Genomic DNA, 16,129 nt, shown 5'->3' on the forward strand with positions numbered 1-16,129 from the left:
ATCCCCTAGAGACAGAAAGACCTGATTTTTAAATCTGACCTCAGACTTTTACTTGCTGTGTGACCCTGGGCAAGACACCTAACCTCTGTTTACCTACATCTACTAGAGAAGAAAATGGCAAATATCTCTAGTAACTTTGCCAAGAAAATCTCATGAACAATATGCTCTACAGGGTCACAAAAAATAGAATGATAATGAACAACTGAACATTTTCTCTAATCTTCAATCTACTGTCTCTTTCCCTGATGCCAAGAAACATGTCCAAATTTCCCCCCTCGTTAAAAAAATGAATTTAGACTTTCCTATCTCCTCAAGGTAAGCTATATCTCTCTTCTCTTCAGACAAATATTTAAAAAGTAGCTGTCTACATTGGTTTTCTCCATTTCCTCTTCTTTGTTCACCTTTCAGACTTCTGCATTCTGACTTCCAAATGTCTCACTCAAATAAACCTCTTCTTTACAAAGTTATCATAAGTATCTTAATTATTACATTTGTTCATCATTTTTTAGAAACTTCTATCTTCCTTCCTAACTTTTCCATGACATTTGACATTGTTGAAACCCTCTTTTGGATTTCCTCTTTTCACTGGATTTGTGTGATGATACTTCCTCTTCAGTTCCCTGCTGCCTGTCCTTTCTCAGTCTCCTTCTTCCTAGCTCTTCATCCATATTATATTCCTTAAAACTAGGTATATTCTAGACTCTGTCCTGTATCTCTTCTCTTTTCTTATTATAATCCTCATTTGGTGACCTCATCAGCTCAGATGGATTGAAATATCATCTCTCTGTAGGTGACTCCTAGATATATATGCATCTAGTCACTCAGTCAACAATTATAACTTTAAACACTGAGAATACAAAAAAGGATGAAAACCTTGTCCTTGACTTCAAGAAGCTCCCATTAAAATGGGAGAGATGATCGGTAATTATCTATGCATATATAAGATATAGAGTGGATGGATGGTAAGCTCAGAAGGAAGGCATCATAACTGTATGAGAGGGGAAGTGAGAAAGCCCTCCTGCAGACTGTAAGATTATATCTGAGTCTTGGAGGAAGACAGGGAGAGAAGGTATGCCAGGCACAGAAGACAATCAATGCAAAGGCAGAGTGTTATATGAAGGAAATAGCAAATAAGCTCATATAACTGGTTTATAAAGTTTGTAGAGCAGACCAAAGTGTAAGAAGGAACAAAAACTAGAAAAGATCATTGGATTCAGCAATTAACAAATGATTGGGAATCTTAGCAATGAGCTTCAGTTCAAAACCCAGATTTCAAGGGGTTGATAAATAAATAGGGTGGGGATAGAGAGGTGAGCAAATGCAGATCATGATTATATTTTCCCAAAGTGACTGACTATGACAGAGAGGAGAGATAAAAGGCAACAGCTTGCAGTAGGATTATATTTGACAGATGAGGAAAATGAGATATGGAGAGGCTACATAACATGGCCAAATTCACAGAGGTAATAAATGAAAAAAATACTCAACGATCACCAGAGTCTATTGACTGTGAGTTCCTAGAGAAGTAATGCTCTAGCCTTAGTTCCCTAGAATGATGCCAGTTACATCACTCCGCAAGTTTCTAGGGTTACCCCTGAGAGGTTGGGGAAGTCTTTCTCTAATACCGCTGATGTGAGAGACCATTCTGGTATGTTTTCTCCACTGAGAGCCGTGAGGCCATAGGTGATTAGTGCCCCAGATTAATTTAATCAATTAATATCAATTAGGTTTTCTGTTTTTTTTGTTTTGTTTTGTTTTGTTTTGTTTTGTTTTGTTTACAGGACATATAGCAAGAAGAGAACAGCAAACGTTTTTCCCAACACCTGGGAACATACTCTCCCTTTACCATCTTGGTCAACTGGGAGAATGTGCTCAAATTTATTGCAATTAATGCAGAACATTCACTCCTCTAAAGTTCATTTCCAAATACAGCCTAGGTGCTAGAAAAGTCTTTAATTCAGCTAGCACTAGGCTGAGTCTATTAGGTTATTCACAAGGCCAGTGGAATTCTGCAAAACCAGGCTTGGACTCTGCTCCTGACCTTTTGAAACCCACAGGGTTATAGCCATATCTAATCCCTATTTACCTAAAAGCAGGGATGGATAAGCCCTGTAGAGACAGAAGCAATAAGAGGGTCATGCTTTCTTGACTTGTCTCTTAAACTCATCATGGCTTGTCCTCTGTGTAAAATGCCAGCAAGACCAAAAAGAGCCAGGCTGAGTGACTTCCTGGATGATAGTAGTGTCTTTGAAATGCATCCCAGTTTTTGGTCATGCAGTCAATCAATAGCCCCTCTCTTCATCACATGTTTAGCATGCCAGAGCTAGGTACAGAATGTTTGTGCATGCTCCAAATCAGGGAATATGGCATTTATATTACATGGCATCCAGGCTTCCTGGCCTCTTAGGTGTAGAAGATTCTATCAGCCTTCCACCTCTCCTTTATAATAGGATCTTATAAGGACCTTAAGAGATTTTTTAATCCAATCCTTCATGATACAGATGAAATTATGTGGCTTACAGTATGCAAAATGGTGATGATAATTCACCTTTCTATAGCATTTTAAAATTTAAAGTGTTTCCCTTATAATGATCCTGTGAGAGAACAGTACAAATAATATTTCTATTTTTTCATATTAGAAACTGAGACATAGAGAAGTTAAGTGACTTAACCTAGGTCCCCACTTAGAAAAACCTGAATTCAAACTCAGGGCCTTTGACTTCAGAGGAAGTCAAACTAAGTCAACCACAATTCATTACATGTCAACTATTTGCCAAGTGATGTGTTAAGCAATGAGGATGCAAAGAAAGGCAATGATATAATGGACTTCCTACTTTCTATTATACCACAAGGTTGGTCTCCTTGACCTGGGAGTCCCGTCCCCAACTCTACCACATCCTAGAGACTGTAGCCTGGTAGGGATCAATGCAGGCATGTGATGGTCATTAGTCTGTCCTACCATGAGAGGAGTGAGCTCTGCAGAGGCAGCAATGGCCCTTGGGATCATAACATCCTGGGTCAGCCAGGTGAGTGGGTGTGCTCTGTGCCAACAGGGCAGAGTATGGACACTGTTGTAGCCTGTGGTCTTTCCTCTCTGGGCTCCATTCCTGGCTATCTTGACTTTATCACATCAAAGAAGCTCCTTGGAAGTTCACTCTTTACCTGCTAAATTACCCTCTTCACCCTGGAAGTACCCCCTTCACCTGCTATTCCTTACTTTTATTGGTTATTTCCTCCCAACCAACCAATGACAATTTTTAGGAAAGTGACCAGTTCAGTCTTGTCTTCGTTCCTTTCTGGAATGACTTTCCAGCTATATTTCACCATATAACAGGTAGGGGAATGTTCTCTTCATCTCACTCCATCCCCATTGCCTTTCAGCTCCCTTTTATGTGGTGCTTTCTCCCATTAAAATGTAAGTTCCTTGAAGACAAGGACTGTTTCTTTACATTTCTCTTTATATTCCCAGCACTTAGCACAGTGTCTGACCAATAGTAAAAATTCATTAAATGGTTGTTGACTTAACTTGCTGTTCGTTTTCCAGTGGATTAATTCCCAATTCTAGGCCTTGGCTTCCTTGTCTGTAAAATGCAACTGTGAGGCCCTCTTAAGTGAAAAATGTTACAAATTGTAAATTTATTTATTTATTTTTTTAAAGCAATTGGGGTTAAGTAACTTGCTCAAGGTTACATGGTCAGTTATTTCTGGGTGTGGTGCTGAGTATCTGAGCCCGGGATTCAGTCCAGGTCATCCCAACACTGGAGCCTGTGCTCTTACTCACTGAGCCACCTGGCCACCCCTAAGCAATTGGGGTTAAGTAACTTGCTCAAGGTTACACGGCCAGGTGTTTCTGGGTGGGTGCTAAGTGTCTGAGTCCGGGATTCGATACCCAGATCATCCCGACACTGAAGCCGGTGCTCTTACTCGCTGTGCTACCTGGCCGCCCCACAAATTGCAAATTTAAATAGAAAGTCCCTGTGTCTCAGTTTTTCATGCCCTCCTTTTCCCCTCCCCATGATGTACTTATTGCCCTTCCTCCACCTCTTCAAGCATTTTAACTCCAATTCAGATTAACATGGGATTTCACTAACACTGGTTATAACAGCTGAATTCTCATTTAGAGCTTCTTACCATCCTCTCCCAGACTGTCATATCATTCAATTGTTATGTCTCTTACCAGGTGCCAATGACAATAAAACAAGCCTGATGCTCCTGTGCTAATGTGCAATGTGATTTTTCCAAGATGCTGCTGTATAGGAAGAATGTAGGAGCTGCAAGGAATGTTGAGCAGGGGACAGGTGGGGGGAGTGAGGCAGGGAAATAAGACCAAATGGGATTTAGACAGTGGAAGAATCATATCAAGTATTTTCAATTGCACATACCTGATGTACATGGCCCCAGCAGAGGTCTGTGAATGTAGTGACAATGGGTTTACAACAAGAAGAGATCTTAGAAATTTCTACTTGGGGATGGTTACCCTGTCACCTGAGAATTATTGGACAAGCCAGCCCAGGCCACTTTCTGGGCCTCAGCTTCAGTGTCTGCAAAATGAGGGGGTCCTGGGACATAGTGAAAAGGCACCTTCCACCTCTGAAATCCCAAGATCCTAGGAAGATCATCGAGCATCCTATTCCCAAATTCTGTTGTCAGTAGTGGGAGGGACGGGGCCACGGAGAGCAGACATACAGGTAGTTTTTAGAGATGTTGAAAAACAAACAAAGATTTTGAAACATACATTAGACAAACACACAGAAGAAAACAAAAAGCAAAAGAAGTTCAGAAGGGGATAAAAATAAATAAGAATTTTTTTCATGTTAAATTTTAACCTATACTTAAAATAATAAATGATAGAACAGAAATTTCCAAGTTTGTATGCAATCATTTTTGCTCCTCAGTTTTTCATAAAACATTTATGCTTATTTTAATTATTAAGTTAATAAAGAAAATAAAGTATAAATAAAATAAATTAAAGGTTGTTTGACCAATCTCATTGTTTTAGATAAAGAGAAACCAAGGACAAGAGAGAGGATGTCATAACCAGAAATGATTGTGACATAAAAACAAAATGTTTTAGTAAAACTTATTCCCAAGCTCAAAAAGTTAATAAAAGCCAGAACCTCAATTAAAAACTCAAGAATCCATCCTCTTTCACCATTTGGGCTAGGTTTAAAAGGATTGGCTGGATTTGAGTAAGCAGAGAGGGAATAGCAGATATTAGAATCAATTTGTGGCAACATCCCTTGAATCTTTTCTAGTATGGAGGCTATAGGGAACTCCAGCCACCATTTTATTTTATTTTTTCTTTGTAGGTTTTTTTATTCTTTGCTTCGTACTTTTACTTTATTTCACCCCTCACATCCATCCTCCTGAGCCAAGACGACCAAAATTAAATGTGGATATAGATAGCAAGATAGATCAGGTAGATAGCTAGATATAAACATACACATACATATAAATACTCATACAAATATATGTAAGACCATATTATGAATATCTTAATTTGTCATCTCCTGATTTGAAGGTACCAGCCACCATTTTAATCTTTGGTCTCCCCCTGTGACATTCTTCACCATTTCTCAGGACCATAGGATTTAAAGGGGAAAGAAATCTTTAAAACCATTGAGTTAAATCCTTCTGATTTTGCAAAAGAAGAAATTGAGCCCTCAAAAGGAGAAGTGATTTCCCAAATGACACACATATAGATGTGGTGAAAACTCATTGTTTTCACTCAAAATTCACATAACAGAATCATAGGATCATAGGAGAATTTTCAGTTACCATTATTTAATGAGCATCCTCCAAGAATAATCCTGACTTTGACAGATCCAGAAAGTGATGCTTTTTTTTTTTGCTTTTTGGACAGCAATTGGGGTTAAGTGACTTGCCCAAGGTCACACAGCTATTTTTTTGTGTTAAGTGTCTGAGGCTGGATCAGAACCCAGGTCCTCCTGGCTCCAGGGCTGTCACTCTATTCACTGCACCTCCTAGCCACCACCTAGCTGACCCCTAGAAATGATTCTTTAGCTTTTGACTAAAGACCTCAAATGAAGGAAAAACTCTATCCCCTTAAGACAACCCAATGAACTTTGTATAACCATAATTATTAAGAAGTTATTTCCCTTATATTTAGGCTAAATTTGCTTCTGTGTAACACACATATTACTCTTGATTTTGAAATTCTAATAGAAATAAGGACAAGCATAATCCCTCCTCCATAGGAAAACCTTTCAAGCACTCAGAGGCAACTTTCATATCTACTCCCCCCATCCCAACCTTCTCTTCTCCAGGTTCAGCATCCCCAGGTCCTATAACTGCTCTTATATTACAGGGACTTCAGGCTTTTCTTCATTTTAGTTTCCCTTCTATGAATCCTCTTGATCTTATTATTATCAGGGCTCTTCCTCAAATATGTGACCAGAATGGAATACTGTGTACTAGATGTGATCTGACCTGGGTACAATAGAGTAAGACCATCTATCTCCTCCTTGTTCCTGGAAAATTCCTCTCTGAAAGGAATTCACAATGGCCTTTGGTTTTACTTTGATTTGTTTTATCTTCCCACATTTCACAGTTGATTTATACTGAGTTCATAACCACTCAATCCCAAGTCTTTTCCACTACACTGTCTTTTTGTCTAGTTGGTGATGCTTCTAATTCATTACTTTGTCTTCCTGGTTTGAATGTCAAAAGCTGGGAATTGGAATTTGGAGTCAGAAGCCCGAGATTGTCCTTGAAACTCTGCCACATGCTTGCTTTCTGACCTTGAACAAGTCACAGCATTATATAGAATCTCATAGTTACAAGGCAACTATATCCAGACCATGCCCAAAAGCACAAACAAGTGAAAATCAGGAAACCCTGATCTATCTACATCAGTCTGAATCATTTGCAAAATGGAGATAATGAGATCCCTACCTCCAGCCCCACATCCATGACAAGTATATCATTATTCTCCCTAGGATTATCACAGATACTCCCAACAAGAGTCAGTACGATATAAGAAAATAAAAAGATGGGGAGGAAGGAGAGAAGGAAGGAAGGAAGGAGAAAGGGAGTGAAGGAGGGAAGGAATGAAAAAAGGAAGGGAAGGAAGGAAGGAAGGAAGGAAGGAAGGAAGGAAGGAAGGAAGGAAGGAAAAACATGGGGATTGAGACTGAAAAACCTGGGTCTGAATCTTATATCTGCCAACAACATGTTATGTGAACTTAAACAAGATGTTTCAACCTCCTAGACCTCAGTTTCCTCATTTCATGAGATTTTAGAGGTGGAAGAGATCTAAAGGACCTCTAATCAAGGCATTTCATTTTACCAATGATAAAACTGAGCCCCAGATAGGAGACTTGACTTTTCCAAAGTCCCATAGACAATAAAGGGCAGATTTCTATTGCAGCTCAGTTGTTTTAATTGTGTCTGACTCTGTGACTCTATTTGAGGATTTTGTGCTTTTTGACAAAGACTCTGGAGTAGTTTGTCATTGCCTTCTCCAGCTCATTTTGTTGATGAGGAAACTGAGACAAATAGAATTAAGTGATTTGTCCAGGTTCATGTTAGTAAGTTTCTGAGGCTAGGTTTGAACTCAGGTTTTCCTCACTCCAGGCCCAATTCTCTATCCACTGTGCCACCTAGCTGCCCTAGAACTAGGGTCCAAACACAGACTTTATCTTTTGTGTTCTTTTCACTATATCACACTGTTTCTTTGTTACTTGGTGTATAAAAAGGCTCTTTTCCCTGTTTTAAATGGATGTCTGGGGGTGTGGCTTTATTATCTAATGTTTCCATGGTGTGACTGATTTGGGCACTCAACTTAGGAATACCATGAGCTTCATGATAATTTCTTATCCCTTTCCTTCCATCAATCCTTTACACAGACTATCCCCAACCTGCTGGAGGCTTCCCTCTCTTTCTTTTAATATTGTGAGCTCCCAGGGAAACATTCTCATTCCTATTACATGGCAGGACCATTTTCTTGTCCAGTCATACACGTCCTCAATAATGCATGTTACACCACTCCTTCTATGCATATCATTGTTGGTAATGTGTTGCAGCCTGCTTGCACTCCCAATACTTTCTGGGTTGGTTATCATTTTGATCTTCTTTATATAAAACTATTTCATGATTCAGAACCATACTGCATCTCTGGAAGAATATCAATGAAAATCATTGGGCTTTTGTAGCAGTAGGAGCCTTAGGATCATCGAAAGCATGATGTAATTTCCCAAATGTGACCCAGTCCCATCTTGTCCTATCATTCCCATGGGATAATAGATTCATCCATCCTCTAACACAAGTCGAATAATATCATTATTGGTCAATAAACATCCCAAATCCTTCCTCTCTCTCCTTTGAGACACTGGTTCTCTGGGCACCTCCCCGGGTGATCCAAACACTTCCATCCATCAAGATACACCAGCGACTGATGAATTTTTAAAACAATTCTAGTTGCTCAGAAAGGGCAAGAAACTGAAGACCCTCCTGTCACATTTGCTTAACCTACCTTCTGCTCAATGTGAAGAGATCCCTCTGCTTGCAGATGAAGAGCAAATTCACCTCTGGCAAAATCAGCAAAGAACTCTGGGGAGGAAACTGGGTTTTGGTGGGGCAAAGGTCAAAGCCAGGTCAGACACTCACTCTCTTCTGTTTCCTTTCAGTGCTAGGAATAGCTGCTTTTGACTATGATCTTTCCTTTTCCTGTTCATTTAAACTAAGGAACTCTCAATGCACGGCAGCAGTGACACTTGACATGATTTGTAACATATGGAAATAAACCTTTGTCTGCCAGTGGAGAGGTTTTTAGTTTCTTGTCCTCAGAAGTCTCCTGAATACCAACAAAATTCTCTGTTTTCTTCTTCTGAAGATGGCTTGTATTTGCAAACAGGGTTCAGATATCTAATCCAAAATCAGCAGAGAGGACAAGGAAGCAGTCAGTAGTAGGACTCATGACCATTTAATGCCTCTATCAATGGGGTAGTAACAGAATGCTTTACCCTATGTAATGAATTAAAATAAATCAGTTCAAAGGGCACCTTAAAATCTTTATAAATCAATCAGAGCTTATGATTCTGGAATTGGAAGGACTGTCAGAAGTCATTTGGTCCAACCTCTGACCCTAGGCATGAATCTCCAAAACATGTTGGACAGCTTTTGTTAGGATACTTCAAGAAATCATTATTTTATTACTTTCTACAGGAAACTTTCCCCAATTTCTTTTAATTCCAGTGCCTTCCCTCTGTTAATTATTTCCTATTCAGCCTGTATATAGTTTGATTGGTACACATTTTATTTGTATGTTGTCTTCCCCATTCGATTATAAGCTTCTTGAGAACAGGAGCTGTCTTTTGCATCTTTTTTGTATCCCTAGCATTTAGCACAGTGAGTTACACATAGTAGGTGTTTAATACATATCGATTGATTGATTGGTAGCCCATTGTAATTTTGAATAGCTGATAATTTAGGGGGATTATGGAATTGTAACTTAAGGATACGAGAGTCTTTAAACAATGAGTGGGGATAGAAGAGTCCTCAGAATATGTATTTCCCATGGCACTTTTCTCATTGATTCTTCATCATTGACAATCTGTCCTTTCCTCATTGAGTGTTCCTAATTCCATAATAGAAAGAAAATATACATATAAAATTTTAGGAGTGAGTGTTAGAGCTAGCACAGCCTTTGAAAATTAAGGTCTGCCCCTTGAATTTTTCAGTGAGGAGACTGAAGCTTGGAAAGGTTATTATGACTTGTTTGTTCAAGGTCCCATAGTTGGTAGGATTTCAAGTTGGGAAGGTAACTTGAACATTTCTCTAGCCCTCATTTTTATAGTAGAAGTAATGAAGCCTTCAAAAGTTAAATGACTAGTTCAACATCACACAAGTAGTAAGCAGCAGAAACAATCTTCCAAATTTTGGACTCATAACACTCCCCTATCTCTGCATTATGCAAGATTACAGACTGTGTCCCTTTAACTTCCATACATTTGTTGTAGGGAACCAGCAGAAGTTCCCTTCTGATATATCACCCACCTGATACCTTTCAGAGATTGGAAATCAAGAATGACTCCCTTCCCAAATAACAACAACAAAACAAAAAACAACAGCAACAACTAAAATCTCTCCCTCCACCAGGTCTGTGGGTATAATAGAAAGTTCAATGTGTCTGGCACCAGGAAACTTGAGTTCAAAATTTGGCTCTGCTACTTCTGTTCTTGGATAAATTGGTTTCCTCATCATGGGTTGAATTCAATGACCTCTAAAGTCTCTCATACCTGAAAGGCCTAGGATTTGATTTTCTTCCATAGGCTAAATCTTAAATTGGCTAGATAATGATTTGAGCTCTATTTGCTTCTTTGAAGTGGAGAGGGGTAGTGGTGGAATTAAAGATAGATTGCTTTAAGATAATTAATTGATTGTCTCCAGTCTATCAGAGATATAATAATGTATCTGTTTACACAGAACTCCTTTCTCCAGAAGGCTCTTGGTGGCTAGCTACAGACTTGCTTCCAGGTTTCTGTTCTCTGGAGAAGATGCAATCTGCAATCTGCAAAGCAAGCATAGTTTTGCATCCAGGACCTTCCTTTTGCTTCCCTCCTGTAAAGCTGAAGCACATTTCCCACTCTGAAAATATATTTTCTTTAACTTGCTCTTTCATAACAAAGGAAGAGCCTAATCAGACCCTCATTAGCTTCAAAGAGAAATACTGATTTATTTTTTTTCTCCCCATGCATTGGCTAGAGATTTAGTTTTGCTTAAAGGAAACACAGCTGACGCTAATGAGACTGCAGTGTCTTGATTTGCATATTAGATGAGATAAATATTGAGCTAATTAACACCTAGGATGAATTTTCATTGCAGTGTACAATTCTTGTAGTTAGATTCACTTTGTATTAGGCACCTAGCAGTAGACTATATTGGAAGGAAGACTAGTTACTTGCCTTTTACCATCCCTTCCCTTTTTTCCCCATTGGTGAGTTCTTTCAATAGTATCTGGCATATAGTCAGTGCTTAATAAATGTTTATTAGATTGGCAGGGATGGGAGTTTCCATTTTTGTGATTGTCCCAGACCAACCATGTTTTATGTCCCTCCTGGCTGTTATTTTTATTCTCCGGATTTTGCCACCATGACCCAACATTGATACTGTTAAGTAATGTTAAGGGTTACCTGAACTAGTCTTTTTGAGTTGCCATATTTTCTAGGACCCAGAGCACGAAGGAGGTCCTGAATGTGTAAAGGATGAAGCACCCCACTCCCTCCCCAGCTGACATAATTGTTGTCCTTAGGAGATAAGATAGGTGCCAGTCATTCTGCAGTAGGCTGAGAAACTTCTTATGCAGCTGGGACTCTTAGAGGTAAGCAGACACTCCTTTCTTCAAGGTTTAGCAGTTCCCAAGGGAAAAGAATGAGGATTGTGCCATTTCCTAGCTCCTCCCTTTTGGGAAGGGTTTTGTACTTTTCCCATCTTAACTGCACCTTTTCCCCTTCTCCTGACACTCCCATTTAGGAGAAGATTTCTGTTCCTCCTCCTCCTTCCTTTGTTCTACTGCCATAAACACACAAACTTCTATATCGATTGTGGATGCTTTGTTCTAACTTTGGGTTCCATATGCATGTTCATTTCTGTTGTAATAAATCTAGTTGAAACCCAATGTCTCACGGATTTGTGATTTTTATTTTTGGTTAACAATATCTTGCCCTCCCCCAACCCTTTCAGCTGCATTTTAACTATTGTATTCTCCCAATAGATGACAAGCTCCCTGAAGACAGGGGCCATCTTTCTTTTTGCTTCTATTTATTTCCCAAGTGCTTGACACAATCCCTGACACATAGCAAGCACTTAATAAATGCTTTTTGCCTGCTTGCCCAGCCCTATCCTTCAAAAGAAACGGAGAGGGTTTGGAGTAGGATTTCTAATCAAAAATTGTCTAGTCTTTCATTTCATGTTAAAGATAAGGAAACTGGAAGTCAAAGAAGGAAAGTAACTTGTCCAGTGTGACACAGGCAGTAAATAGCAGAGTCCAAAATCAAACGCATTTTTTCTCCAGATCTAGCATTCTTTCCACCACATGACACAGTAAATTAGAGGTGGTAGGCAGCAGTGATAGCCTCCCTATTATTAGAGAGAAAGCGGAAAGGCTCCAAATCTTAATAAAAATCTACATTAAAAAATGTTCTGCTTGATCCCAGAGCAGAATAAGGGACAATAGAAGATAGATTCAGTCATATTTTGACTTAATGTTTAAAAAAATCCAAGCAATGAGAACTGTCCAAAAGTGTACTGGATTGCCCAAAAAGGAGAGGCTGTTGTCACTAGAGGACATCAAGGAAAGGATGCACGACTGCTTGTCAGTCATGTTGTAGCAAATATTCTTAGTTGGGCAGGGTTTAGTCTAAATGGCTGCTAAGAATACCTCCAAAATTGAGATTCTATAATACTATGATTCTGTGACTTTTAATATGCATTAAAGCTCAATACAAAGGATGACTATATATGATGATGACATTAAGCTATCAGGTAAAGAAAGAGTGGACAGAAGGAGATGATCTGAGAACTGAAAGATCATATTAGAAATCAGCTGCTCCAAATCTTCCATTTTATGTATGGGGAAATGAAAACCTAGAAAAAGGAAATGACTTGCCCATGGTTATACAGGGAATTAGGAGCAAAGATAGGATTTGCATTCAGATTCTGTGGCTCCAAAGGCAATGTTGTTACTGCCATGCCATGCCATGTCATCTTCTAAATTTCCCTGCTCTCTCTAAAATCATGGCATGAACAACTGAAGAATCTGAAAGAGACCCTTAATATTGTCATCCAGTGAAATTGAAAGGAACTTCACTTCCTGTTGGGCAGTCTATCTCCTTTTAGACAGTTCTCATTATTTAGATTTTTTTTTTCTTACATCCTATGAAAATTTTACTCTCAAAGAGATCTCCCCTTGTCCCTTATTCTACCCATGGGTGTCAAGTAGAACATGTATTAAAAATAGATTGTGGCAGAAAATGGAACATGTATTAAAAATAGATTGTGGCAGAAAATGAACCAGACTGAGATTCGCGGGAAGTGAATGCTCTCAAAGTAAACAAGTCCTTGAATTCTGTAACCCTAAGTGCCTTAAGTGTTTATATAATCATTTGGCATGTGTTTTTGTTTGTTTGTTTTCTCTCTTGTTGTGGCTCTCATATTTCTGTCTTGAATTTCCTTTTTTGATTTTTTGTGTACATACATTTTTTTTGTTTTTTCTTCAAATAGTTTAAGAGCATCTTGAGCATAGAATATACATCTTATATATCCTTTCTCCTCAAAAGCACCCGGAATGTGGCATAGAAAGTACTCACTGCATTTCAATGATGTATGGACTACAGAAAGGAAGGTGGGAAGGAAGAGAGGTAGGTAAGGAAGGAAAAATGGAAGGAAAGAAGAAATGAAGGAAGAAGGAAGGGAGGGAGAGACAGGGAAGGAAGAAAGAATAAATGGTGTAATAAAGAACAAAAGAATAAATTAATGAATGAAGCAATGTTAATAACTATGTTACTTGCTCAAAGGCTTGACTGGGATGTCCAACTAGAACCATAATATTGCACAAAAACTTATGCAGGAATGAGAACCTTTATGTCTAAATCATCAGTAGATGGTTTTTCCATCTTTGTGTCCTGGGCCCTTCGGCAGTATCTGACAAAGTCTATGAACTGCATCTCAGATTAATGCTTTTAAATGCATAAAATAAATGATGTTGGATTATGAAGGAAACAAAGGTTAACAAAAATGTTTTCTTCCATCTAAGTTAATGAACTCCCTAAAATTTACCTACAGATCCTAGGCTAAGGAGTCCTCCCTTAGTGAGACATGTTCTAAGTCAATTATTGGAAGGGCTTTTAAGTAGAACATGAGTGACACATATCTTCTCATCCCCAAAGGCCAGAACTAGGAAAAGTGGGTGGGATTCACAATGAAGCACATTTTATTCTATATTTAAACAATCTTAATAGTCAGAGTTTTGCAGAAGTACAATGGGATTCCTTGTTGGGTAGAATCTCTTCTCCTAGGAATGTTCCGACACAGGATGGTTTTCTGCTTGTTAGGGCTATTATAGAAAGAATCACTATTCAAGAAACATTTGGGCTAGAGGAGAGAGGAGGGAAAAACAAACACACACACAAACTTTATTAAGTATGTATAATGAGCCAGACACTCCACTAAATACTTCACAAATTTACATCTCATTTTATTCTCACAACAATCCCATAAGGTAGGTTCTATTATTATCACCATTTTTAAAGAGGAGGATACTGAGGCAGGAGGATAACCCATCTAGCAAGTGCCTAAGACAAGAAATGAATTCAAGTCTTCCTGACTGCAAGTCTGTATTTGGTATCCACTACACCACCCAGCTGTCTCTAGGCTAGATGGCCTGGGCTTAAATCCATACTGTTATTTACTACCCCTATGACCTTCAGTAAGCAATTTAACATCTTTAGGACTCAATTTCCTCATTCGTAAAATGAGGGGGCTGAAAGATGACCTCCAAGGTTCTTTCCATCTCTAAATATACAGTCCTCTAATCCTTGTACATAAACTCACTGGGTTTCTCTCTCATCTCTAAAATGAAGGGTTTGGACTGAATTACCTCTAGGTACTTTCCAGTTTTAAATCTTAAATGAAACTCAAACCTTGAAGTCATTTTCCATCTCTGGGGCTCTGTGATTGATGTGTCAGGCAAGGAAGGGAGGCTGGGTCTGCCAAATCTCAAGGGCCAAAGCTGGTGATTTCTAGGGTCTGGGGTGGGGGTGGGGTAGATAGTAATGTAGAGCAGTAGTAAGAGCCTGGGATTAATTCAAGAAGCTTTTTTTTTCCTTTTCTTTTAATTCCTTAGGTCATTCATATTTCATTCATATTTCTACCACTTCATACAGAGAGCAAATATTCATGGGCATTAAAATGAGAAAAGTGAATCAAATAAAATCATGCTTAAAACACTTTAAATGAATTTAAAAGTCCAGTGCTGTCAAACTCAGATAGGAAGGGATTCTTATGGACTGCCTGTTAACTTAAAAAATGACAAATTAGATAAGAGGATTCTGGGAAGATGGTAGAGTAGTTCAGAAAATTCCAAGCTCTCCAGAGTTCCTCCATAAATAAGACAAAATAGGACCTCAGGGCTAATGTAGAGTGGCAAAAATTAAAGAAGAGTTGGGACAGAAGAGTGGTCCCCCAGGGACAACTGGAGAAGATACAAGATTTGGTTCCTGTAAAGTGTAATCACCTCTAGGCTAGTTCCACTGAAACAGCAAGCAGCAAGCCCTGGGGCTAGCTGGGCTGGGAGGCAGCCTGGGTCCCAGCTACAGGAATTTTCACCTCCTAGGCAGTGTGAGGAGATGGGCATCTGAGCAGGGGAAGGTTGAGGGAACTTCTGCTGATAAGGGATGGAAGAACCAGCTGTGCTGAGTAGATGCTGCCCCAGGACAGAAGGAAGCAGCATACACCTGATGAGTGCAGAAGCAGTGGCATCAGGGTACTCTTGGCTGTAGGCAATTACAGAAGGGTGGAGTCCTTGATTTTTGTTCCAAGCCAGAGGGGAGAAATGAAGGAGGATTTGAGGGTAGAAGACACCATTCCTCCATAGGCCAGGAAAAGAAGTGATTATAATAACAAGCTCCTGTAATTGTTTTTTTTAAAGAGGAGTCAAAGAAGAAGGAACCCACCCATAAAAAGTTGCTGCGGGAATAGGGAAGACTGGAATTCATCTTCAGAGGAGGATATTGAAGAAAAAAAGCCACTCCTACCCCAAAGAGTAATGTTAAAGAGTCACCTGCCCCAACATAATTCATAGAATATCTTAAAAAAAGAAAAAGACTTTTAAAATCACATGAGAGAGATTGAGGAAAAGGTAAAAAAAATAGAATAATCCAAGAAAAAACAAGATTATGAAAAAAAAGTCAGCCAACTAGAAAAGAACATCTAGAATCTTAAGGAAGAAAATGACTCCTTGAAAATTAGAATTGGGCAAGAGGGAGCCAATATAGTTATAAGAGACTAAGAAATAAAAAAACAAAGACTGGAAAAAATAGAAGAAAAAGTGAAACATTTCATTAAAAAAACTGATCTGGAGAATAGATCAAGGAAAGAAAACATAGGAACA

Source organism: Petaurus breviceps, unplaced genomic scaffold (assembly GCF_028583685.1).
Source record: "Petaurus breviceps papuanus isolate PSGF00001 unplaced genomic scaffold, PetGlider_PUasm1.0 176, whole genome shotgun sequence".
Taxonomy (NCBI): Eukaryota; Metazoa; Chordata; class Mammalia; order Diprotodontia; family Petauridae; genus Petaurus; species Petaurus breviceps.